Source organism: Hyla sarda, unplaced genomic scaffold (assembly GCF_029499605.1).
Source record: "Hyla sarda isolate aHylSar1 unplaced genomic scaffold, aHylSar1.hap1 scaffold_219, whole genome shotgun sequence".
NCBI lineage: Eukaryota > Metazoa > Chordata > Amphibia > Anura > Hylidae > Hyla > Hyla sarda.
Genome location: NW_026608861.1, coordinates 306280 through 332525, shown reverse-complemented (window position 1 = coordinate 332525; position 26246 = coordinate 306280). Strand labels below are relative to the sequence as shown.

Below are 26246 nucleotides of genomic sequence, written 5' to 3'. Positions count from 1 at the left end.
CAGAACCTAAACCCATACCATTATTGCTAAGCAGCAAGACAGGGGCCCATTGCACTCCCACGGGGCCTTTTTAAATGCAATCCATAACCCGGATTTGCCAGGAACCCTTCTTACTCCTCCTACTTGCATGTGACACTGGGCTTAGGATCTGCATAGGAAACACACACACAAGCACACACCTACCTTTGTTGCCTGCAGATGCCTCCTTGGCTGTCCCCAAACGGTATCAAACCAACACCCACGGGAAGCTGTAAGCATAGAGGACATGCCTGCACCCCATTGGACTTACCTGTGTGGGTTAAACCCGGGTTATTTGACAACCTATGGCGGTGATGGTTCTGCTCAGGCAGAGCAGTGCTGATGCTCCTCATAAAGCTGTCGCTGCTGTGAAGGTTCTAGGTGACATCACAAATCCCTATGGTTACATACACAACAAAGCTGGGTTGTTGTTGTTTACACTCTGCAAGGCCTGTGGAAGTGAGTGACATCATAGCACTGTAGTTCTGAGGGTTCTAGATGGATGCAACAATCTCCTGTTGCTTCTATGAAGGCCATAATAGACGACATCACCAAACAGCTCCATAGTCACATACACAGCAAAGGAGAGATGTTGTTTACACCTAGTGATGTCAGTGGCATTGAGTGACATCACAGCACAGTGCTAAGGCTCCTGGGCCTGGACACAGCAGCGGCTGCAATATCTCAACGGAGAATACGTTTATATATATGTGTGTGTGTGCGCGTATATATATATATATATATATATATATATATATATATATTTCTCCGCCGAAATCACTTTTAAACCCATTTCCACCTTTTTTTCCCTTCTCTTCCTCTTACTTTTTTTTCAAGTTTTTTTACGTTTTTCTCCTTTTCGCCTCTTTTCTGGGCGTATTATTCTTCTTTTTCTTCTTTTTTTTCGTCTAATGCATACCCCATCAGTGCAGCAATGCTTATTCAATACCGCCAGCAGATGGAGACACTGGGGGATAATTTTCTAAGGATTTATACTGATTTTTCCTGTCTGAATTTGTCGCACAGAAAGTTGCAGGCCAAATATGTGTGACATTTCTGCGACTTTAGCTTCTAGAGCATTTTTACAACATTATACATAGGTGCTGAATACATAAAAAGCGACTGTTCAGCGACAGACAAGTCGCATCGGCTGAAAGTAGGCCAGAATGTCAGTCCATGTTGGAGCAGGTTTAGATACAGTCTAAAGTATAGATCTCAAAGTCTGTGCACAGAATTTAGCAAGGGCCTCGCACCTTCTGATGCATCAGGTAGGTGCACAATAGCATAGCCTAACCCTCTGTACTTTGGTCTATATTGATGCGGGACATAGACAGCCAGCTGATGACCAATCCATTAGTGCAATGGATGGCTGGAAGCATTTGTCTTTGCCTTTGCAATACCACAGAAGCAATGCATGGTCAATGTACAGCAATGACACACCTGTGTGAACAGCCAGGAGACCCCCCCCCCCCCCCCCCCATGTTATGTTACATAGTTACATAGTTAGTACGGTCGAAAAAAGACATATGTCCATCAAGTTCAACCAGGGAATTAAGGGGTAGGGGTGTGGCGCGATATTGGGGAAGGGATGAGATTTTATATTTCTTCATAAGCATTAATCTTATTTTGTCAATTAGGAACATTCAGCACCCACCCGCTATCAAGGCAGCTGCCTATCATGTCATGCCCTACCTGCACAGGTGTGCTGGCTACTCAAATGATCCAATTAAGGAGGCCATTTAGTCAGCAGCAGCAGAAGTCCTGTGCCTGGACGCTCCAACAGCGGCCAGACACAAGCAGAAGCAGAAGCAGCAGAAGCAGCAGCAGCACCACCTTTTGTTTTTTGGCTGCAGCAGCAGCAAGGCCCACAGGGCTGGCTAGCTGGCTAGCCAGCAAGCAGGTAGCAATGAAAGTAGGAATCTTTCTTTTTAACCCTGTAAGGGGGTGGTGCACTGTACCCGAAGATACTGCCATATCGGGTCAATGCATAGGGCGACGGAAGCAAGCTTCGAAATCGGCCCCCGTTCTCAAAAATCCATTTAATATATGGTCCCCAGATAGGGGACGTATCAGATATTAAACTGATAAGAACAGATTTAAAAAGTACATTTAAACGCATGTTAAGAACATAAAACCACTGTTTTTCCATTTTTGCCTTCTTCTTACCTGCTTTGATAAAAAAAAATCTGATTTTAGATTTGGTGCCCTCCCACCAGTGCAGCATAGGCTCGTGGGGTTTTCTTTGTGATTGCCAGCATTGGTAGGTCCGCACAAACTCCTCTTTTATCTCAGGGTCCTCTAGGAGTGTGGTGTTTAATCTCCAGAGGCCCCTTTTTGCTTTTTGCTCCCCCTCTAGCTCCAGGCCCACCAAGAGGAGCTTATGATCAGAGAAGATATTTTGCTCGAGCGTGCATTTCAGGGGTTTAAAAGCTCTAGAGGAAAAAATAAAATCGATTCTGGAGCTCACTCTTCCATTGGACCATGTGGCGCCCGGGTCCTCCGGCAAGAGATCCTTCCAGCAATCTTTCAAATTAAAATCATCAATAAAATTTTTAAGCAGGTAAGAAGTGCGGTCTTTACGATTAATATCCCCACCCTGCCGGTGTTCCCCATCACGTATGCAGTTAAAATCACCTCCCACCAGCAGGGGGGAAGACCCAACACAAAACAGTGGTAAAATTTCAAATAGTTCTGCCCGCTCCTGTTTATCAGGAGGGGCATACACATTTAAAACACGAATTAAAAGTCCATTAAAATATAGATGAATTAAAAGAGCTCTGCCAGGCACAATCTCAGTTACTGTATGAATAGAAAAGGACTGGCCTCGGCAGAGCAGCCCAACACCCACAGAACGACAGTCATTTGCACCGGACCATATGGATGGGCCCAGCTTCCAGTCTTCTTTTAAGTCTTTATAGTCCATTTTACTAGGGATTCCACATTCTTGTAGCAGGCAAAGGTCAAAGTCACATGTCTCTAGATAAGAAAATAAAGCAGCCCTGCGATCAGGGCTCTTTAAGGACCTCACATTGAGTGAGGCAATTTTTACAGGGATAGGCATAGTTTATGGAGAGTCCGTGCTTGGAGAATCAAAGTCAATAATAAGCTGCGTACCGTCATCCCCCGCCTGCGGGGTCATCAGCTCCTTGATGTTCTGAGGGTCGGAGCTTGAGATCGATGATGCCCCGACCCTGAGCTCGCTCTCGTCCGAACTACGGCACGCCGCTTTCCTTTGAATGTCTTCCTCTTCTTCTTCTCTTTGTCTTTTAAATGTCACACTGCTGTCCATATCCTCTGTGTTGCTCTCACTCGATGTAATCTCTGGCCCCCGGCTGATGGATCTGCGTCTTCTTTCATCTTTTGACGACTGGAACTGCTGCACAGGGGCCTGTGAGGCCTCTTTTCCGGAACCTTTGCCGCTACCTTGGGAAGTTTTCATCGCTTGTTCCCCAGCAAGCGTTGCTGAGGACTGTTGCTCCAACTTCCCCATCGATCGACGATGGCCAGTTTTACCCACCGGGTCCACTGCTGGCGGGGCAGCAAACCCTGGTTTGGCGCCACTTGTCTTCTTGGCCCTGTCCTGTATAGGCGGAGTAACAGGACCGGGCTCAGACCTGGCCACCTGGCTCCCCTTCCGGCGGGCTTTCACCGGGGCCTCTTCGTCCGGAGCAGGGCGACCCTGGGCCAAGCCAGTACCTGGCTTATGTTGCAATTTTGGGTCCACCTCTGCCCCCACCGAGGCCCGTCGGCTGCCACCCGCCACAGGTGAGCCCCCTTCAGAAGTTTTGGCGGGCTCTTGAGCCAGGTAGGAAGTCGATCGACGTCTTTCAATTTCCCGGGCAGTAAACTCGATCACCCGCCCGGGCTTCGTGGAATCCCCATGGCCTCCCCCTAGCACTACCACCGGTGGGCCCCCCGATGGAGCACCAGAGGTCTTGGGCCTGGACCCATCAGTACCTGCCATCTGGGGTTTGGGCATCTTAAAAAAGGACGTCTTTTGTCCTGTCCCCTCTTTGGGTGGGCCCAGCCTTGACCCACCCATCGTAGTTTTTGCTTTATGGGGACAGGAATTAAAATCGTGATTTTCCTCTCCGCAGAGGTTGCACCTTATCGTATGGCTACATCTTGAGGCTATGTGACCTTCTTGGCCACACCTATTGCAGCGAATCACACGCTCCGCAGGTCTCCTGGGTGTGGCCAAACCTCAAGCAATTTCGGCAATACATAGGCATTTGAGGATAGAACAGGAAGCCCCGAACTCTCCCGATGGCAAAATTTGGGGGCGGATGGCAAAGACCCCCAATACCACCGGGATCCTTACGGAGCTTGACCCAGAACTTCCTCTTGCCGTTCCAGAACCGCACGGAGTTCAAGATTTTGTTTGCGAATCGCACCTCTTCGCAGTATCGTCAAAGAAAAGTGGCTATATCCTCCGTGGTCACATGAGGGCTGTGCATAGCCACCACCAACGGTATATGTTCCTCACCATAGAGGAACTGGAACGAAAGACCGTCGAGTCGATCGTCCCTCTGGTCCGCACCAGACAAGGTTGCATAGATGTTATCGCAACACGCCGTGGCCGTGAAGGTGACGGTATACAGGCCACGGCTTTCCTGGTCATTTAGACACAGGATGTCCTCCCTATTGAGGCGGAAGTAGTCAAGAAGAATCACCTCCGCAATGAAGCGGAGGTTCTTCAACTGACGATGGCTCTCCGACACCTCTATGCGGATGGTATTTCGCATCGACATTTCCCCAGAGGGGAAAGCCCAGGAGAACGGCATCTTCCACACCCAGGGACTAAGCCCCTTCCCCAATAGCAGCAGGGGCTCGGAATCCCGCTATAAAAGCGGAACCCTTACCCAAGGCAGAGGTCGGGGGTACCCTAGGTGCTTCCGAAGCTACAGGTAACGCTCAACGTACCGAAAATGCCTTCTGAGACACAAGGTCCCAGAGACAGGGGGATCGCAATCCGTTGTCTGTGGACTAAGCCCGCTCCCCAATAGCAGCAAGGGGGTGAAGTCCCTCCGTAAGGAGAGACAATCCCCCAAGGCCGAGAAGCGGGGTACCACAGACACCTTCCGACCAGACCAAATGCAGATACTACACTTGATCTTAACCAAAAGGCCGAGAAGCGATAACCGTGAAAGGGGCGGGCCCAACAAGGTGCCCTTCATGGGCACTATCACTGCTTGCTGTCAGGGAGGCTGCCAGACAATTTTCCATGCACACTCTGGGCTGGGGGGCAGTCAACCACCAGTACACACAGCAGAACCTAAACCCATACCATTATTGCTAAGCAGCAAGACAGGGGCCCATTGCACTCCCACGGGGCCTTTTTAAATGCAATCCATAACCCGGATTTGCCAGGAACCCTTCTTACTCCTCCTACTTGCATGTGACACTGGGCTTAGGATCTGCATAGGAAACACACACACAAGCACACACCTACCTTTGTTGCCTGCAGATGCCTCCTTGGCTGTCCCCAAACGGTATCAAACCAACACCCACGGGAAGCTGTAAGCATAGAGGACATGCCTGCACCCCATTGGACTTACCTGTGTGGGTTAAACCCGGGTTATTTGACAACCTATGGCGGTGATGGTTCTGCTCAGGCAGAGCAGTGCTGATGCTCCTCATAAAGCTGTCGCTGCTGTGAAGGTTCTAGGTGACATCACAAATCCCTATGGTTACATACACAACAAAGCTGGGTTGTTGTTGTTTACACTCTGCAAGGCCTGTGGAAGTGAGTGACATCATAGCACTGTAGTTCTGAGGGTTCTAGATGGATGCAACAATCTCCTGTTGCTTCTATGAAGGCCATAATAGACGACATCACCAAACAGCTCCATAGTCACATACACAGCAAAGGAGAGATGTTGTTTACACCTAGTGATGTCAGTGGTATTGAGTGACATCACAGCACAGTGCTAAGGCTCCTGGGCCTGGACACAGCAGCGGCTGCAATATCTCAACGGAGAATACATTTATATATATGTGTGTGTGTGCGCGTATATATATATATATATATATATATATATATATATATATATATATTTCTCCGCCGAAATCACTTTTAAACCCATTTCCACCTTTTTTTCCCTTCTCTTCCTCTTACTTTTTTTTCACGTTTTTTTACGTTTTTCTCCTTTTCGCCTCTTTTCTGGGCGTATTATTCTTCTTTTTCTTCTTTTTTTTCGTCTAATGCATACCCCATCAGTGCAGCAATGCTTATTCAATACCGCCAGCAGATGGAGACACTGGGGGATAATTTTCTAAGGATTTATACTGATTTTTCCTGTCTGAATTTGTCGCACAGAAAGTTGCAGGCCAAATATGTGTGACATTTCTGCGACTTTAGCTTCTAGAGCATTTTTACAACATTATACATAGGTGCTGAATACATAAAAAGCGACTGTTCAGCGACAGACAAGTCGCATCGGCTGAAAGTAGGCCAGAATGTCAGTCCATGTTGGAGCAGGTTTAGATACAGTCTAAAGTATAGATCTCAAAGTCTGTGCACAGAATTTAGCAAGGGCCTCGCACCTTCTGATGCATCAGGTAGGTGCACAATAGCATAGCCTAACCCTCTGTACTTTGGTCTATATTGATGCGGGACATAGACAGCCAGCTGATGACCAATCCATTAGTGCAATGGATGGCTGGAAGCATTTGTCTTTGCCTTTGCAATACCACAGAAGCAATGCATGGTCAATGTACAGCAATGACACACCTGTGTGAACAACCAGGAGACCCCCCCCCCCCCATGTTATGTTACATAGTTACATAGTTAGTACGGTCGAAAAAAGACATATGTCCATCAAGTTCAACCAGGGAATTAAGGGGTAGGGGTGTGGCGCGATATTGGGGAAGGGATGAGATTTTATATTTCTTCATAAGCATTAATCTTATTTTGTCAATTAGGAACATTCAGCACCCACCCGCTATCAAGGCAGCTGCCTATCATGTCATGCCCTACCTGCACAGGTGTGCTGGCTACTCAAATGATCCAATTAAGGAGGCCATTTAGTCAGCAGCAGCAGAAGTCCTGTGCCTGGACGCTCCAACAGCGGCCAGACACAAGCAGAAGCAGAAGCAGCAGAAGCAGCAGCAGCAGCAGCACCACCTTTTGTTTTTTGGCTGCAGCAGCAGCAAGGCCCACAGGGCTGGCTAGCTGGCTAGCCAGCAAGCAGGTAGCAATGAAAGTAGGAATCTTTCTTTTTAACCCTGTAAGGGGGTGGTGCACTGTACCCGAAGATACTGCCATATCGGGTCAATGCATAGGGCGACGGAAGCAAGCTTCGAAATCGGCCCCCGTTCTCAAAAATCCATTTAATATATGGTCCCCAGATAGGGGACGTATCAGATATTAAACTGATAAGAACAGATACTACACTTGATCTTAGCCAAAAGGCCGAGAAGCGATAACCGTGAAAGGGGCGGGCCCAACAAGGTGCCCTTCATGGGCACTATCACTGCTTGCTGTCAGGGAGGCTGCCAGACAATTTTCCATTCACACTCTGGGCTGGGGGGCAGTCAACCACCAGTACACACAGCAGAACCTAAACCCATACCATTATTGCTAAGCAGCAAGACAGGGGCCCATTGCACTCCCACGGGGCCTTTTTAAATGCAATCCATAACCCGGATTTGCCAGGAACCCTTCTTACTCCTCCTACTTGCATGTGACACTGGGCTTAGGATCTGCATAGGAAACACACACACAAGCACACACCTACCTTTGTTGCCTGCAGATGCCTCCTTGGCTGTCCCCAAACGGTATCAAACCAACACCCACGGGAAGCTGTAAGCATAGAGGACATGCCTGCACCCCATTGGACTTACCTGTGTGGGTTAAACCCGGGATATTTGACAACCTATGGCGGTGATGGTTCTGCTCAGGCAGAGCAGTGCTGATGCTCCTCATAAAGCTGTCGCTGCTGTGAAGGTTCTAGGTGACATCACAAATCCCTATGGTTACATACACAACAAAGCTGGGTTGTTGTTGTTTACACTCTGCAAGGCCTGTGGAAGTGAGTGACATCATAGCACTGTAGTTCTGAGGGTTCTAGATGGATGCAACAATCTCCTGTTGCTTCTATGAAGGCCATAATAGACGACATCACCAAACAGCTCCATAGTCACATACACAGCAAAGGAGAGATGTTGTTTACACCTAGTGATGTCAGTGGTATTGAGTGACATCACAGCACAGTGCTAAGGCTCCTGGGCCTGGACACAGCAGCGGCTGCAATATCTCAACGGAGAATACGTTTATATATATGTGTGTGTGTGCGCGTATATATATATATATATATATATATATATATATATATATATATTTCTCCGCCAAAATCACTTTTAAACCCATTTCCACCTTTTTTTCCCTTCTCTTCCTCTTACTTTTTTTTCACGTTTTTTTACGTTTTTCTCCTTTTCGCCTCTTTTCTGGGCGTATTATTCTTCTTTTTCTTCTTTTTTTTCGTCTAATGCATACCCCATCAGTGCAGCAATGCTTATTCAATACCGCCAGCAGATGGAGACACTGGGGAATAATTTTCTAAGGATTTATACTGATTTTTCCTGTCTGAATTTGTCGCACAGAAAGTTGCAGGCCAAATATGTGTGACATTTCTGCGACTTTAGCTTCTAGAGCATTTTTACATTATACATAGGTGCTGAATACATAAAAAGCGACTGTTCAGCGACAGACAAGTCGCATCGGCTGAAAGTAGGCCAGAATGTCAGTCCATGTTGGAGCAGGTTTAGATACAGTCTAAAGTATAGATCTCAAAGTCTGTGCACAGAATTTAGCAAGGGCCTCGCACCTTCTGATGCATCAGGTAGGTGCACAATAGCATAGCCTAACCCTCTGTACTTTGGTCTATATTGATGCGGGACATAGACAGCCAGCTGATGACCAATCCATTAGTGCAATGGATGGCTGGAAGCATTTGTCTTTGCCTTTGCAATACCACAGAAGCAATGCATCGTCAATGTACAGCAATGACACACCTGTGTGAACAGCCAGGAGACCCCCCCCCCCCCCATGTTATGTTACATAGTTACATAGTTAGTACGGTCGAAAAAAGACATATGTCCATCAAGTTCAACCAGGGAATTAAGGGGTAGGGGTGTGGCGCGATATTGGGGAAGGGATGAGATTTTATATTTCTTCATAAGCATTAATCTTATTTTGTCAATTAGGAACATTCAGCACCCACCCGCTATCAAGGCAGCTGCCTATCATGTCATGCCCTACCTGCACAGGTGTGCTGGCTACTCAAATGATCCAATTAAGGAGGCCATTTAGTCAGCAGCAGCAGAAGTCCTGTGCCTGGACGCTCCAACAGCGGCCAGACACAAGCAGAAGCAGCAGAAGCAGCAGCAGCACCACCTTTTGTTTTTTGGCTGCAGCAGCAGCAAGGCCCACAGGGCTGGCTAGCTGGCTAGCCAGCAAGCAGGTAGCAATGAAAGTAGGAATCTTTCTTTTTAACCCTGTAAGGGGGTGGTGCACTGTACCCGAAGATACTGCCATATCGGGTCAATGCATAGGGCGACGGAAGCAAGCTTCGAAATCGGCCCCCGTTCTCAAAAATCCATTTAATATATGGTCCCCAGATAGGGGACGTATCAGATATTAAACTGATAAGAACAGATACTACACTTGATCTTAGCCAAAAGGCCGAGAAGCGATAACCGTGAAAGGGGCGGGCCCAACAAGGTGCCCTTCATGGGCACTATCACTGCTTGCTGTCAGGGAGGCTGCCAGACAATTTTCCATGCACACTCTGGGCTGGGGGGCAGTCAACCACCAGTACACACAGCAGAACCTAAACCCATACCATTATTGCTAAGCAGCAAGACAGGGGCCCATTGCACTCCCACGGGGCCTTTTTAAATGCAATCCATAACCCGGATTTGCCAGGAACCCTTCTTACTCCTCCTACTTGCATGTGACACTGGGCTTAGGATCTGCATAGGAAACACACACACAAGCACACACCTACCTTTGTTGCCTGCAGATGCCTCCTTGGCTGTCCCCAAACGGTATCAAACCAACACCCACGGGAAGCTGTAAGCATAGAGGACATGCCTGTACCCCATTGGACTTACCTGTGTGGGTTAAACCCGGGTTATTTGACAACCTATGGCGGTGATGGTTCTGCTCAGGCAGAGCAGTGCTGATGCTCCTCATAAAGCTGTCGCTGCTGTGAAGGTTCTTGGTGACATCACAAATCCCTATGGTTACATACACAACAAAGCTGGGTTGTTGTTGTTTACACTCTGCAAGGCCTGTGGAAGTGAGTGACATCATAGCACTGTAGTTCTGAGGGTTCTAGATGGATGCAACAATCTCCTGTTGCTTCTATGAAGGCCATAATAGACGACATCACCAAACAGCTCCATAGTCACATACACAGCAAAGGAGAGATGTTGTTTACACCTAGTGATGTCAGTGGTATTGAGTGACATCACAGCACAGTGCTAAGGCTCCTGGGCCTGGACACAGCAGCGGCTGCAATATCTCAACGGAGAATACATTTATATATATGTGTGTGTGTGCGCGTATATATATATATATATATATATATATATATATATATATATATATATTTCTCCGCCGAAATCACTTTTAAACCCATTTCCACCTTTTTTTCCCTTCTCTTCCTCTTACTTTTTTTTCACGTTTTTTTACGTTTTTCTCCTTTTCGCCTCTTTTCTGGGCGTATTATTCTTCTTTTTCTTCTTTTTTTTCGTCTAATGCATACCCCATCAGTGCAGCAATGCTTATTCAATACCGCCAGCAGATGGAGACACTGGGGGATAATTTTCTAAGGATTTATACTGATTTTTCCTGTCTGAATTTGTCGCACAGAAAGTTGCAGGCCAAATATGTGTGACATTTCTGCGACTTTAGCTTCTAGAGCATTTTTACAACATTATACATAGGTGCTGAATACATAAAAAGCGACTGTTCAGCGACAGACAAGTCGCATCGGCTGAAAGTAGGCCAGAATGTCAGTCCATGTTGGAGCAGGTTTAGATACAGTCTAAAGTATAGATCTCAAAGTCTGTGCACAGAATTTAGCAAGGGCCTCGCACCTTCTGATGCATCAGGTAGGTGCACAATAGCATAGCCTAACCCTCTGTACTTTGGTCTATATTGATGCGGGACATAGACAGCCAGCTGATGACCAATCCATTAGTGCAATGGATGGCTGGAAGCATTTGTCTTTGCCTTTGCAATACCACAGAAGCAATGCATGGTCAATGTACAGCAATGACACACCTGTGTGAACAGCCAGGAGACCCCCCCCCCCCCCATGTTATGTTACATAGTTACATAGTTAGTACGGTCGAAAAAAGACATATGTCCATCAAGTTCAACCAGGGAATTAAGGGGTAGGGGTGTGGCGCGATATTGGGGAAGGGATGAGATTTTATATTTCTTCATAAGCATTAATCTTATTTTGTCAATTAGGAACATTCAGCACCCACCCGCTATCAAGGCAGCTGCCTATCATGTCATGCCCTACCTGCACAGGTGTGCTGGCTACTCAAATGATCCAATTAAGGAGGCCATTTAGTCAGCAGCAGCAGAAGTCCTGTGCCTGGACGCTCCAACAGCGGCCAGACACAAGCAGAAGCAGCAGAAGCAGCAGCAGCACCACCTTTTGTTTTTTGGCTGCAGCAGCAGCAAGGCCCACAGGGCTGGCTAGCTGGCTAGCCAGCAAGCAGGTAGCAATGAAAGTAGGAATCTTTCTTTTTAACCCTGTAAGGGGGTGGTGCACTGTACCCGAAGATACTGCCATATCGGGTCAATGCATAGGGCGACGGAAGCAAGCTTCGAAATCGGCCCCCGTTCTCAAAAATCCATTTAATATATGGTCCCCAGATAGGGGACGTATCAGATATTAAACTGATAAGAACAGATTTTTTTTTTTTTTTTTTTTTTTTTTTTTTTTTTTTTTTATCTAAAGCCGAGGAACGTGCTTTCGATTCACCCAAAGTGCAAGAAAAAGTGCAAACGTGTTACACTAAAAAAACGTGCACAAAGGATGCGGTCTATCGCAAGCCCTTCTCCGATAGGAGAGAGGCCCCCCAACAAACCTTACCCTTCACCTCCGGACCAAAAGGTACCTGCGAGGTTCCAGGTTCGATGTCCCTTTTCGCCGAAGCTACTAGGGGACCACAAATGCTCCCGGCATCCCCCTTGGCGTTGGCCAAGGTATCTGCCCGCAGAGCTGATTACGGTAGGTACCCTGCCAAAGCAGGAGTACCCGGGGTGTTTGCAGGGAGGTGCGGAACCTAATGGCCACACACACCTCCCCTAGACCGCCAGGAGGGACACCCAGAAGGGCTACCGCATCCTGACAAATCCTGTGAACACACAACACGCAAAAAGTGACACAGTGAGACAAAAAAGAAATAAATAAGTGAATGTGTGCAGATATACTGCCCGGACATCCGGCCGGATCTATAAAAATTTCTCTGATCCTAGCCAGAAGGCCGGGAATCAAGAGGTGAGTGCCACAAGGTGAAGAGATTATGGTGCCCGTGCTTCAACTCAGTGAGTCTATTCTCCCAGTGAGTTTCGGCACCTCGGGGTCACCACTCCCCGAGGCACAAAAGTACCTCGGCTCTAGACCCTCTCAGCCTCATGGCGAGACCCGGAGGGAACAGGTCACATCGGGGCAGCCGTCGAGCTGATTCCTCAGAACCAGCCCCGGAAAGCCCTGGTACACCTGCATCCTCCATGCAGCACCCATCCCAACCAGCATGAAAACTGATAAGAACAGATACTACACTTGATCTTAGCCAAAAGGCCGAGAAGCGATAACCGTGAAAGGGGCGGGCCCAACAAGGTGCCCTTCATGGGCACTATCACTGCTTGCTGTCAGGGAGGCTGCCAGACAATTTTCCATGCACACTCTGGGCTGGGGGGCAGTCAACCACCAGTACACACAGCAGAACCTAAACCCATACCATTATTGCTAAGCAGCAAGACAGGGGCCCATTGCACTCCCACGGGGCCTTTTTAAATGCAATCCATAACCCGGATTTGCCAGGAACCCTTCTTACTCCTCCTACTTGCATGTGACACTGGGCTTAGGATCTGCATAGGAAACACACACACAAGCACACACCTACCTTTGTTGCCTGCAGATGCCTCCTTGGCTGTCCCCAAACGGTATCAAACCAACACCCACGGGAAGCTGTAAGCATAGAGGACATGCCTGCACCCCATTGGACTTACCTGTGTGGGTTAAACCCGGGTTATTTGACAACCTATGGCGGTGATGGTTCTGCTCAGGCAGAGCAGTGCTGATGCTCCTCATAAAGCTGTCGCTGCTGTGAAGGTTCTAGGTGACATCACAAATCCCTATGGTTACATACACAACAAAGCTGGGTTGTTGTTGTTTACACTCTGCAAGGCCTGTGGAAGTGAGTGACATCATAGCACTGTAGTTCTGAGGGTTCTAGATGGATGCAACAATCTCCTGTTGCTTCTATGAAGGCCATAATAGACGACATCACCAAACAGCTCCATAGTCACATACACAGCAAAGGAGAGATGTTGTTTACACCTAGTGATGTCAGTGGTATTGAGTGACATCACAGCACAGTGCTAAGGCTCCTGGGCCTGGACACAGCAGCGGCTGCAATATCTCAACGGAGAATACGTTTATATATATGTGTGTGTGTGCGCGTATATATATATATATATATATATATATATATATATATATATATTTCTCCGCCGAAATCACTTTTAAACCCATTTCCACCTTTTTTTCCCTTCTCTTCCTCTTACTTTTTTTTCACGTTTTTTTACGTTTTTCTCCTTTTCGCCTCTTTTCTGGGCGTATTATTCTTCTTTTTCTTCTTTTTTTTCGTCTAATGCATACCCCATCAGTGCAGCAATGCTTATTCAATACCGCCAGCAGATGGAGACACTGGGGGATAATTTTCTAAGGATTTATACTGATTTTTCCTGTCTGAATTTGTCGCACAGAAAGTTGCAGGCCAAATATGTGTGACATTTCTGCGACTTTAGCTTCTAGAGCATTTTTACAACATTATACATAGGTGCTGAATACATAAAAAGCGACTGTTCAGCGACAGACAAGTCGCATCGGCTGAAAGTAGGCCAGAATGTCAGTCCATGTTGGAGCAGGTTTAGATACAGTCTAAAGTATAGATCTCAAAGTCTGTGCACAGAATTTAGCAAGGGCCTCGCACCTTCTGATGCATCAGGTAGGTGCACAATAGCATAGCCTAACCCTCTGTACTTTGGTCTATATTGATGCGGGACATAGACAGCCAGCTGATGACCAATCCATTAGTGCAATGGATGGCTGGAAGCATTTGTCTTTGCCTTTGCAATACCACAGAAGCAATGCATGGTCAATGTACAGCAATGACACACCTGTGTGAACAGCCAGGAGACCCCCCCCCCCCCCATGTTATGTTACATAGTTACATAGTTAGTACGGTCGAAAAAAGACATATGTCCATCAAGTTCAACCAGGGAATTAAGGGGTAGGGGTGTGGCGCGATATTGGGGAAGGGATGAGATTTTATATTTCTTCATAAGCATTAATCTTATTTTGTCAATTAGGAACATTCAGCACCCACCCGCTATCAAGGCAGCTGCCTATCATGTCATGCCCTACCTGCACAGGTGTGCTGGCTACTCAAATGATCCAATTAAGGAGGCCATTTAGTCAGCAGCAGCAGAAGTCCTGTGCCTGGACGCTCCAACAGCGGCCAGACACAAGCAGAAGCAGCAGAAGCAGCAGCAGCACCACCTTTTGTTTTTTGGCTGCAGCAGCAGCAAGGCCCACAGGGCTGGCTAGCTGGCTAGCCAGCAAGCAGGTAGCAATGAAAGTAGGAATCTTTCTTTTTAACCCTGTAAGGGGGTGGTGCACTGTACCCGAAGATACTGCCATATCGGGTCAATGCATAGGGCGACGGAAGCAAGCTTCGAAATCGGCCCCCGTTCTCAAAAATCCATTTAATATATGGTCCCCAGATAGGGGACGTATCAGATATTAAACTGATAAGAACAGATACTACACTTGATCTTAGCCAAAAGGCCGAGAAGCGATAACCGTGAAAGGGGCGGGCCCAACAAGGTGCCCTTCATGGGCACTATCACTGCTTGCTGTCAGGGAGGCTGCCAGACAATTTTCCATGCACACTCTGGGCTGGGGGGCAGTCAACCACCAGTACACACAGCAGAACCTAAACCCATACCATTATTGCTAAGCAGCAAGACAGGGGCCCATTGCACTCCCACGGGGCCTTTTTAAATGCAATCCATAACCCGGATTTGCCAGGAACCCTTCTTACTCCTCCTACTTGCATGTGACACTGGGCTTAGGATCTGCATAGGAAACACACACACAAGCACACACCTACCTTTGTTGCCTGCAGATGCCTCCTTGGCTGTCCCCAAACGGTATCAAACCAACACCCACGGGAAGCTGTAAGCATAGAGGACATGCCTGCACCCCATTGGACTTACCTGTGTGGGTTAAACCCGGGTTATTTGACAACCTATGGCGGTGATGGTTCTGCTCAGGCAGAGCAGTGCTGATGCTCCTCATAAAGCTGTCGCTGCTGTGAAGGTTCTAGGTGACATCACAAATCCCTATGGTTACATACACAACAAAGCTGGGTTGTTGTTGTTTACACTCTGCAAGGCCTGTGGAAGTGAGTGACATCATAGCACTGTAGTTCTGAGGGTTCTAGATGGATGCAACAATCTCCTGTTGCTTCTATGAAGGCCATAATAGACGACATCACCAAACAGCTCCATAGTCACATACACAGCAAAGGAGAGATGTTGTTTACACCTAGTGATGTCAGTGGTATTGAGTGACATCACAGCACAGTGCTAAGGCTCCTGGGCCTGGACACAGCAGCGGCTGCAATATCTCAACGGAGAATACGTTTATATATATGTGTGTGTGTGCGCGTATATATATATATATATATATATATATATATATATATATATATATTTCTCCGCCGAAATCACTTTTAAACCCATTTCCACCTTTTTTTCCCTTCTCTTCCTCTTACTTTTTTTTCACGTTTTTTTACGTTTTTCTCCTTTTCGCCTCTTTTCTGGGCGTATTATTCTTCTTTTTCTTCTTTTTTTTCGTCTAATGCATACCCCATCAGTGCAGCAATGCTTATTCAATACCGCCAGCAGATGGAGACACTGGGGGATAATTTTCTAAGGATTTATACTGATTTTTCCTGTCTGAATTTGTCGCACAGAAAGTTGCAGGCCAAATATGTGTGACATTTCTGCGACTTTAGCTTCTAGAGCATTTTTACAACATTATACATAGGTGCTGAATACATAAAAAGCGACTGTTCAGCGACAGACAAGTCGCATCGGCTGAAAGTAGGCCAGAATGTCAGTCCATGTTGGAGCAGGTTTAGATACAGTCTAAAGTATAGATCTCAAAGTCTGTGCACAGAATTTAGCAAGGGCCTCGCACCTTCTGATGCATCAGGTAGGTGCACAATAGCATAGCCTAACCCTCTGTACTTTGGTCTATATTGATGCGGGACATAGACAGCCAGCTGATGACCAATCCATTAGTGCAATGGATGGCTGGAAGCATTTGTCTTTGCCTTTGCAATACCACAGAAGCAATGCATGGTCAATGTACAGCAATGACACACCTGTGTGAACAGCCAGGAGACCCCCCCCCCCCCCCCCCCATGTTATGTTACATAGTTACATAGTTAGTACGGTCGAAAAAAGACATATGTCCATCAAGTTCAACCAGGGAATTAAGGGGTAGGGGTGTGGCGCGATATTGGGGAAGGGATGAGATTTTATATTTCTTCATAAGCATTAATCTTATTTTGTCAATTAGGAACATTCAGCACCCACCCGCTATCAAGGCAGCTGCCTATCATGTCATGCCCTACCTGCACAGGTGTGCTGGCTACTCAAATGATCCAATTAAGGAGGCCATTTAGTCAGCAGCAGCAGAAGTCCTGTGCCTGGACGCTCCAACAGCGGCCAGACACAAGCAGAAGCAGCAGAAGCAGCAGCAGCACCACCTTTTGTTTTTTGGCTGCAGCAGCAGCAAGGCCCACAGGGCTGGCTAGCTGGCTAGCCAGCAAGCAGGTAGCAATGAAAGTAGGAATCTTTCTTTTTAACCCTGTAAGGGGGTGGTGCACTGTACCCGAAGATACTGCCATATCGGGTCAATGCATAGGGCGACGGAAGCAAGCTTCGAAATCGGCCCCCCCGTTCTCAAAAATCCATTTAATATATGGTCCCCAGATAGGGGACGTATCAGATATTAAACTGATAAGAACAGATACTACACTTGATCTTAGCCAAAAGGCCGAGAAGCGATAACCGTGAAAGGGGCGGGCCCAACAAGGTGCCCTTCATGGGCACTATCACTGCTTGCTGTCAGGGAGGCTGCCAGACAATTTTCCATGCACACTCTGGGCTGGGGGGCAGTCAACCACCAGTACACACAGCAGAACCTAAACCCATACCATTATTGCTAAGCAGCAAGACAGGGGCCCATTGCACTCCCACGGGGCCTTTTTAAATGCAATCCATAACCCGGATTTGCCAGGAACCCTTCTTACTCCTCCTACTTGCATGTGACACTGGGCTTAGGATCTGCATAGGAAACACACACACAAGCACACACCTACCTTTGTTGCCTGCAGATGCCTCCTTGGCTGTCCCCAAACGGTATCAAACCAACACCCACGGGAAGCTGTAAGCATAGAGGACATGCCTGCACCCCATTGGACTTACCTGTGTGGGTTAAACCCGGGTTATTTGACAACCTATGGCGGTGATGGTTCTGCTCAGGCAGAGCAGTGCTGATGCTCCTCATAAAGCTGTCGCTGCTGTGAAGGTTCTAGGTGACATCACAAATCCCTATGGTTACATACACAACAAAGCTGGGTTGTTGTTGTTTACACTCTGCAAGGCCTGTGGAAGTGAGTGACATCATAGCACTGTAGTTCTGAGGGTTCTAGATGGATGCAACAATCTCCTGTTGCTTCTATGAAGGCCATAATAGACGACATCACCAAACAGCTCCATAGTCACATACACAGCAAAGGAGAGATGTTGTTTACACCTAGTGATGTCAGTGGTATTGAGTGACATCACAGCACAGTGCTAAGGCTCCTGGGCCTGGACACAGCAGCGGCTGCAATATCTCAACGGAGAATACGTTTATATATATGTGTGTGTGTGCGCGTATATATATATATATATATATATATATATATATATATATATATTTCTCCGCCGAAATCACTTTTAAACCCATTTCCACCTTTTTTTCCCTTCTCTTCCTCTTACTTTTTTTTCACGTTTTTTTACGTTTTTCTCCTTTTCGCCTCTTTTCTGGGCGTATTATTCTTCTTTTTCTTCTTTTTTTTCGTCTAATGCATACCCCATCAGTGCAGCAATGCTTATTCAATACCGCCAGCAGATGGAGACACTGGGGGATAATTTTCTAAGGATTTATACTGATTTTTCCTGTCTGAATTTGTCGCACAGAAAGTTGCAGGCCAAATATGTGTGACATTTCTGCGACTTTAGCTTCTAGAGCATTTTTACAACATTATACATAGGTGCTGAATACATAAAAAGCGACTGTTCAGCGACAGACAAGTCGCATCGGCTGAAAGTAGGCCAGAATGTCAGTCCATGTTGGAGCAGGTTTAGATACAGTCTAAAGTATAGATCTCAAAGTCTGTGCACAGAATTTAGCAAGGGCCTCGCACCTTCTGATGCATCAGGTAGGTGCACAATAGCATAGCCTAACCCTCTGTACTTTGGTCTATATTGATGCGGGACATAGACAGCCAGCTGATGACCAATCCATTAGTGCAATGGATGGCTGGAAGCATTTGTCTTTGCCTTTGCAATACCACAGAAGCAATGCATGGTCAATGTACAGCAATGACACACCTGTGTGAACAGCCAGGAGACCCCCCCCCCCCCCCCCATGTTATGTTACATAGTTACATAGTTAGTACGGTCGAAAAAAGACATATGTCCATCAAGTTCAACCAGGGAATTAAGGGGTAGGGGTGTGGCGCGATATTGGGGAAGGGATGAGATTTTATATTTCTTCATAAGCATTAATCTTATTTTGTCAATTAGGAACATTCAGCACCCACCCGCTATCAAGGCAGCTGCCTATCATGTCATGCCCTACCTGCACAGGTGTGCTGGCTACTCAAATGATCCAATTAAGGAGGCCATTTAGTCAGCAGCAGCAGAAGTCCTGTGCCTGGACGCTCCAACAGCGGCCAGACACAAGCAGAAGCAGCAGAAGCAGCAGCAGCACCACCTTTTGTTTTTTGGCTGCAGCAGCAGCAAGGCCCACAGGGCTGGCTAGCTGGCTAGCCAGCAAGCAGGTAGCAATGAAAGTAGGAATCTTTCTTTTTAACCCTGTAAGGGGGTGGTGCACTGTACCCGAAGATACTGCCATATCGGGTCAATGCATAGGGCGACGGAAGCAAGCTTCGAAATCGGCCCCCGTTCTCAAAAATCCATTTAATATATGGTCCCCAGATAGGGGACGTATCAGATATTAAACTGATAAGAACAGATACTACACTTGATCTTAGCCAAAAGGCCGAGAAGCGATAACCGTGAAAGGGGCGGGCCCAACAAGGTGCCCTTCATGGGCACTATCACTGCTTGCTGTCAGGGAGGCTGCCAGACAATTTTCCATGCACACTCTGGGCTGGGGGGCAGTCAACCACCAGTACACACAGCAGAACCTAAACCCATACCATTATTGCTAAGCAGCAAGACAGGGGCCCATTGCACTCCCACGGGGCCTTTTTAAATGCAATCCATAACCCGGATTTGCCAGGAACCCTTCTTACTCCTCCTACTTGCATGTGACACTGGGCTTAGGATCTGCATAGGAAACACACACACAAGCACACACCTACCTTTGTTGCCTGCAGATGCCTCCTTGGCTGTCCCCAAACGGTATCAAACCAACACCCACGGGAAGCTGTAAGCATAGAGGACATGCCTGCACCCCATTGGACTTACCTGTGTGGGTTAAACCCGGGTTATTTGACAACCTATGGCGGTGATGGTTCTGCTCAGGCAGAGCAGTGCTGATGCTCCTCATAAAGCTGTCGCTGCTGTGAAGGTTCTAGGTGACATCACAAATCCCTATGGTTACATACACAACAAAGCTGGGTTGTTGTTGTTTACACTCTGCAAGGCCTGTGGAAGTGAGTGACATCATAGCACTGTAGTTCTGAGGGTTCTAGATGGATGCAACAATCTCCTGTTGCTTCTATGAAGGCCATAATAGACGACATCACCAAACAGCTCCATAGTCACATACACAGCAAAGGAGAGATGTTGTTTACACCTAGTGATGTCAGTGGTATTGAGTGACATCACAGCACAGTGCTAAGGCTCCTGGGCCTGGACACAGCAGCGGCTGCAATATCTCAACGGAGAATACGTTTATATATATGTGTGTGTGTGCGCGTATATATATATATATATATATATATATATATATATATATATATATTTCTCCGCCGAAATCACTTTTAAACCCATTTCCACCTTTTTTTCCCTTCTCTTCCTCTTACTTTTTTTTCACGTTTTTTTACGTTTTTCTCCTTTTCGCCTCTTTTCTGGGCGTATTATTCTTCTTTTTCTTCTTTTTTTTCGTCTAATGCATACCCCATCAGTGCAGCAATGCTTATTCAATACCGCCAGCAGATGGAGACACTGGGGGATAATTTTCTAAGGATTTATACTGATTTTTCCTGTCTGAATTTGTCGCACAGAAAGTTGCAGGCCAAATATGTGTGACATTTCTGCGACTTTAGCTTCTAGAGCATTTTTACAACATTATACATAGGTGCTGAATACATAAAAAGCGACTGTTCAGCGACAGACAAGTCGCATCGGCTGAAAGTAGGCCAGAATGTCAGTCCATGTTGGAGCAGGTTTAGATACAGTCTAAAGTATAGATCTCAAAGTCTGTGCACAGAATTTAGCAAGGGCCTCGCACCTTCTGATGCATCAGGTAGGTGCACAATAGCATAGCCTAACCCTCTGTACTTTGGTCTATATTGATGCGGGACATAGACAGCCAGCTGATGACCAATCCATTAGTGCAATGGATGGCTGGAAGCATTTGTCTTTGCCTTTGCAATACCACAGAAGCAATGCATGGTCAATGTACAGCAATGACACACCTGTGTGAACAGCCAGGAGACCCCCCCCCCCCCCCCCCCATGTTATGTTACATAGTTACATAGTTAGTACGGTCGAAAAAAGACATATGTCCATCAAGTTCAACCAGGGAATTAAGGGGTAGGGGTGTGGCGCGATATTGGGGAAGGGATGAGATTTTATATTTCTTCATAAGCATTAATCTTATTTTGTCAATTAGGAACATTCAGCACCCACCCGCTATCAAGGCAGCTGCCTATCATGTCATGCCCTACCTGCACAGGTGTGCTGGCTACTCAAATGATCCAATTAAGGAGGCCATTTAGTCAGCAGCAGCAGAAGTCCTGTGCCTGGACGCTCCAACAGCGGCCAGACACAAGCAGAAGCAGCAGAAGCAGCAGCAGCACCACCTTTTGTTTTTTGGCTGCAGCAGCAGCAAGGCCCACAGGGCTGGCTAGCTGGCTAGCCAGCAAGCAGGTAGCAATGAAAGTAGGAATCTTTCTTTTTAACCCTGTAAGGGGGTGGTGCACTGTACCCGAAGATACTGCCATATCGGGTCAATGCATAGGGCGACGGAAGCAAGCTTCGAAATCGGCCCCCGTTCTCAAAAATCCATTTAATATATGGTCCCCAGATAGGGGACGTATCAGATATTAAACTGATAAGAACAGATACTACACTTGATCTTAGCCAAAAGGCCGAGAAGCGATAACCGTGAAAGGGGCGGGCCCAACAAGGTGCCCTTCATGGGCACTATCACTGCTTGCTGTCAGGGAGGCTGCCAGACAATTTTCCATGCACACTCTGGGCTGGGGGGCAGTCAACCACCAGTACACACAGCAGAACCTAAACCCATACCATTATTGCTAAGCAGCAAGACAGGGGCCCATTGCACTCCCACGGGGCCTTTTTAAATGCAATCCATAACCCGGATTTGCCAGGAACCCTTCTTACTCCTCCTACTTGCATGTGACACTGGGCTTAGGATCTGCATAGGAAACACACACACAAGCACACACCTACCTTTGTTGCCTGCAGATGCCTCCTTGGCTGTCCCCAAACGGTATCAAACCAACACCCACGGGAAGCTGTAAGCATAGAGGACATGCCTGCACCCCATTGGACTTACCTGTGTGGGTTAAACCCGGGTTATTTGACAACCTATGGCGGTGATGGTTCTGCTCAGGCAGAGCAGTGCTGATGCTCCTCATAAAGCTGTCGCTGCTGTGAAGGTTCTAGGTGACATCACAAATCCCTATGGTTACATACACAACAAAGCTGGGTTGTTGTTGTTTACACTCTGCAAGGCCTGTGGAAGTGAGTGACATCATAGCACTGTAGTTCTGAGGGTTCTAGATGGATGCAACAATCTCCTGTTGCTTCTATGAAGGCCATAATAGACGACATCACCAAACAGCTCCATAGTCACATACACAGCAAAGGAGAGATGTTGTTTACACCTAGTGATGTCAGTGGTATTGAGTGACATCACAGCACAGTGCTAAGGCTCCTGGGCCTGGACACAGCAGCGGCTGCAATATCTCAACGGAGAATACGTTTATATATATGTGTGTGTGTGCGCGTATATATATATATATATATATATATATATATATATATATATATTTCTCCGCCGAAATCACTTTTAAACCCATTTCCACCTTTTTTTCCCTTCTCTTCCTCTTACTTTTTTTTCACGTTTTTTTACGTTTTTCTCCTTTTCGCCTCTTTTCTGGGCGTATTATTCTTCTTTTTCTTCTTTTTTTTCGTCTAATGCATACCCCATCAGTGCAGCAATGCTTATTCAATACCGCCAGCAGATGGAGACACTGGGGGATAATTTTCTAAGGATTTATACTGATTTTTCCTGTCTGAATTTGTCGCACAGAAAGTTGCAGGCCAAATATGTGTGACATTTCTGCGACTTTAGCTTCTAGAGCATTTTTACAACATTATACATAGGTGCTGAATACATAAAAAGCGACTGTTCAGCGACAGACAAGTCGCATCGGCTGAAAGTAGGCCAGAATGTCAGTCCATGTTGGAGCAGGTTTAGATACAGTCTAAAGTATAGATCTCAAAGTCTGTGCACAGAATTTAGCAAGGGCCTCGCACCTTCTGATGCATCAGGTAGGTGCACAATAGCATAGCCTAACCCTCTGTACTTTGGTCTATATTGATGCGGGACATAGACAGCCAGCTGATGACCAATCCATTAGTGCAATGGATGGCTGGAAGCATTTGTCTTTGCCTTTGCAATACCACAGAAGCAATGCATGGTCAATGTACAGCAATGACACACCTGTGTGAACAGCCAGGAGACCCCCCCCCCCCCATGTTATGTTACATAGTTACATAGTTAGTACGGTCGAAAAAAGACATATGTCCATCAAGTTCAACCAGGGAATTAAGGGGTAGGGGTGTGGCGCGATATTGGGGAAGGGATGAGATTTTATATTTCTTCATAAGCATTAATCTTATTTTGTCAATTAGGAACATTCAGCACCCACCCGCTATCAAGGCAGCTGCCTATCATGTCATGCCCTACCTGCACAGGTGTGCTGGCTACTCAAATGATCCAATTAAGGAGGCCATTTAGTCAGCAGCAGCAGAAGTCCTGTGCCTGGACGCTCCAACAGCGGCCAGACACAAGCAGAAGCAGCAGAAGCAGCAGCAGCACCACCTTTTGTTTTTTGGCTGCAGCAGCAGCAAGGCCCACAGGGCTGGCTAGCTGGCTAGCCAGCAAGCAGGTAGCAATGAAAGTAGGAATCTTTCTTTTTAACCCTGTAAGGGGGTGGTGCACTGTACCCGAAGATACTGCCATATCGGGTCAATGCATAGGGCGACGGAAGCAAGCTTCGAAATCGGCCCCCGTTCTCAAAAATCCATTTAATATATGGTCCCCAGATAGGGGACGTATCAGATATTAAACTGATAAGAACAGATACTACACTTGATCTTAGCCAAAAGGCCGAGAAGCGATAACCGTGAAAGGGGCGGGCCCAACAAGGTGCCCTTCATGGGCACTATCACTGCTTGCTGTCAGGGAGGCTGCCAGACAATTTTCCATGCACACTCTGGGCTGGGGGGCAGTCAACCACCAGTACACACAGCAGAACCTAAACCCATACCATTATTGCTAAGCAGCAAGACAGGGGCCCATTGCACTCCCACGGGGCCTTTTTAAATGCAATCCATAACCCGGATTTGCCAGGAACCCTTCTTACTCCTCCTACTTGCATGTGACACTGGGCTTAGGATCTGCATAGGAAACACACACACAAGCACACACCTACCTTTGTTGCCTGCAGATGCCTCCTTGGCTGTCCCCAAACGGTATCAAACCAACACCCACGGGAAGCTGTAAGCATAGAGGACATGCCTGCACCCCATTGGACTTACCTGTGTGGGTTAAACCCGGGTTATTTGACAACCTATGGCGGTGATGGTTCTGCTCAGGCAGAGCAGTGCTGATGCTCCTCATAAAGCTGTCGCTGCTGTGAAGGTTCTAGGTGACATCACAAATCCCTATGGTTACATACACAACAAAGCTGGGTTGTTGTTGTTTACACTCTGCAAGGCCTGTGGAAGTGAGTGACATCATAGCACTGTAGTTCTGAGGGTTCTAGATGGATGCAACAATCTCCTGTTGCTTCTATGAAGGCCATAATAGACGACATCACCAAACAGCTCCATAGTCACATACACAGCAAAGGAGAGATGTTGTTTACACCTAGTGATGTCAGTGGTATTGAGTGACATCACAGCACAGTGCTAAGGCTCCTGGGCCTGGACACAGCAGCGGCTGCAATATCTCAACGGAGAATACGTTTATATATATGTGTGTGTGTGCGCGTATATATATATATATATATATATATATATATATATATATATATATTTCTCCGCCGAAATCACTTTTAAACCCATTTCCACCTTTTTTTCCCTTCTCTTCCTCTTACTTTTTTTTCACGTTTTTTTACGTTTTTCTCCTTTTCGCCTCTTTTCTGGGCGTATTATTCTTCTTTTTCTTCTTTTTTTTCGTCTAATGCATACCCCATCAGTGCAGCAATGCTTATTCAATACCGCCAGCAGATGGAGACACTGGGGGATAATTTTCTAAGGATTTATACTGATTTTTCCTGTCTGAATTTGTCGCACAGAAAGTTGCAGGCCAAATATGTGTGACATTTCTGCGACTTTAGCTTCTAGAGCATTTTTACAACATTATACATAGGTGCTGAATACATAAAAAGCGACTGTTCAGCGACAGACAAGTCGCATCGGCTGAAAGTAGGCCAGAATGTCAGTCCATGTTGGAGCAGGTTTAGATACAGTCTAAAGTATAGATCTCAAAGTCTGTGCACAGAATTTAGCAAGGGCCTCGCACCTTCTGATGCATCAGGTAGGTGCACAATAGCATAGCCTAACCCTCTGTACTTTGGTCTATATTGATGCGGGACATAGACAGCCAGCTGATGACCAATCCATTAGTGCAATGGATGGCTGGAAGCATTTGTCTTTGCCTTTGCAATACCACAGAAGCAATGCATGGTCAATGTACAGCAATGACACACCTGTGTGAACAGCCAGGAGACCCCCCCCCCCCCCCCCATGTTATGTTACATAGTTACATAGTTAGTACGGTCGAAAAAAGACATATGTCCATCAAGTTCAACCAGGGAATTAAGGGGTAGGGGTGTGGCGCGATATTGGGGAAGGGATGAGATTTTATATTTCTTCATAAGCATTAATCTTATTTTGTCAATTAGGAACATTCAGCACCCACCCGCTATCAAGGCAGCTGCCTATCATGTCATGCCCTACCTGCACAGGTGTGCTGGCTACTCAAATGATCCAATTAAGGAGGCCATTTAGTCAGCAGCAGCAGAAGTCCTGTGCCTGGACGCTCCAACAGCGGCCAGACACAAGCAGAAGCAGCAGAAGCAGCAGCAGCACCACCTTTTGTTTTTTGGCTGCA

At 46.8% G+C, this 26246-nt stretch overlaps 8 non-coding genes and 2 pseudogenes across 8 annotated transcripts; all 10 read right to left on the bottom strand.

The window, feature by feature from the left end:
- Positions 1-1960: 1960 nt before the first annotated feature.
- On the bottom strand, positions 1961-2150 carry LOC130320191 (U2 spliceosomal RNA). Its single transcript, XR_008866147.1, has one exon. It is a non-coding gene; the product is annotated as a U2 spliceosomal RNA (small nuclear RNA).
- Positions 2151-7253: 5103 nt separating this feature from the next.
- LOC130320108 (U2 spliceosomal RNA) lies at positions 7254-7444 on the bottom strand. The gene has a single exon (XR_008866072.1). It is a non-coding gene; the product is annotated as a U2 spliceosomal RNA (small nuclear RNA).
- A 2080-nt stretch (positions 7445-9524) lies between these two features.
- Positions 9525-9715, bottom strand: LOC130320107 (U2 spliceosomal RNA). The gene has a single exon (XR_008866071.1). It is a non-coding gene; the product is annotated as a U2 spliceosomal RNA (small nuclear RNA).
- A 2087-nt stretch (positions 9716-11802) lies between these two features.
- Positions 11803-12007, bottom strand: LOC130320201 (U2 spliceosomal RNA; annotated as a pseudogene).
- A 693-nt stretch (positions 12008-12700) lies between these two features.
- LOC130320206 (U2 spliceosomal RNA) lies at positions 12701-12860 on the bottom strand (annotated as a pseudogene).
- Positions 12861-14943: 2083 nt separating this feature from the next.
- Positions 14944-15134, bottom strand: LOC130320105 (U2 spliceosomal RNA). Its single transcript, XR_008866070.1, has one exon. It is a non-coding gene; the product is annotated as a U2 spliceosomal RNA (small nuclear RNA).
- A 2090-nt stretch (positions 15135-17224) lies between these two features.
- Positions 17225-17417, bottom strand: LOC130320159 (U2 spliceosomal RNA). Its single transcript, XR_008866119.1, has one exon. It is a non-coding gene; the product is annotated as a U2 spliceosomal RNA (small nuclear RNA).
- A 2086-nt stretch (positions 17418-19503) lies between these two features.
- LOC130320104 (U2 spliceosomal RNA) lies at positions 19504-19694 on the bottom strand. Its single transcript, XR_008866069.1, has one exon. It is a non-coding gene; the product is annotated as a U2 spliceosomal RNA (small nuclear RNA).
- A 2090-nt stretch (positions 19695-21784) lies between these two features.
- LOC130320103 (U2 spliceosomal RNA) lies at positions 21785-21975 on the bottom strand. The gene has a single exon (XR_008866068.1). It is a non-coding gene; the product is annotated as a U2 spliceosomal RNA (small nuclear RNA).
- Positions 21976-24057: 2082 nt separating this feature from the next.
- LOC130320101 (U2 spliceosomal RNA) lies at positions 24058-24248 on the bottom strand. Its single transcript, XR_008866066.1, has one exon. It is a non-coding gene; the product is annotated as a U2 spliceosomal RNA (small nuclear RNA).
- Between the last annotated feature and the right edge of the window lie 1998 nt (positions 24249-26246).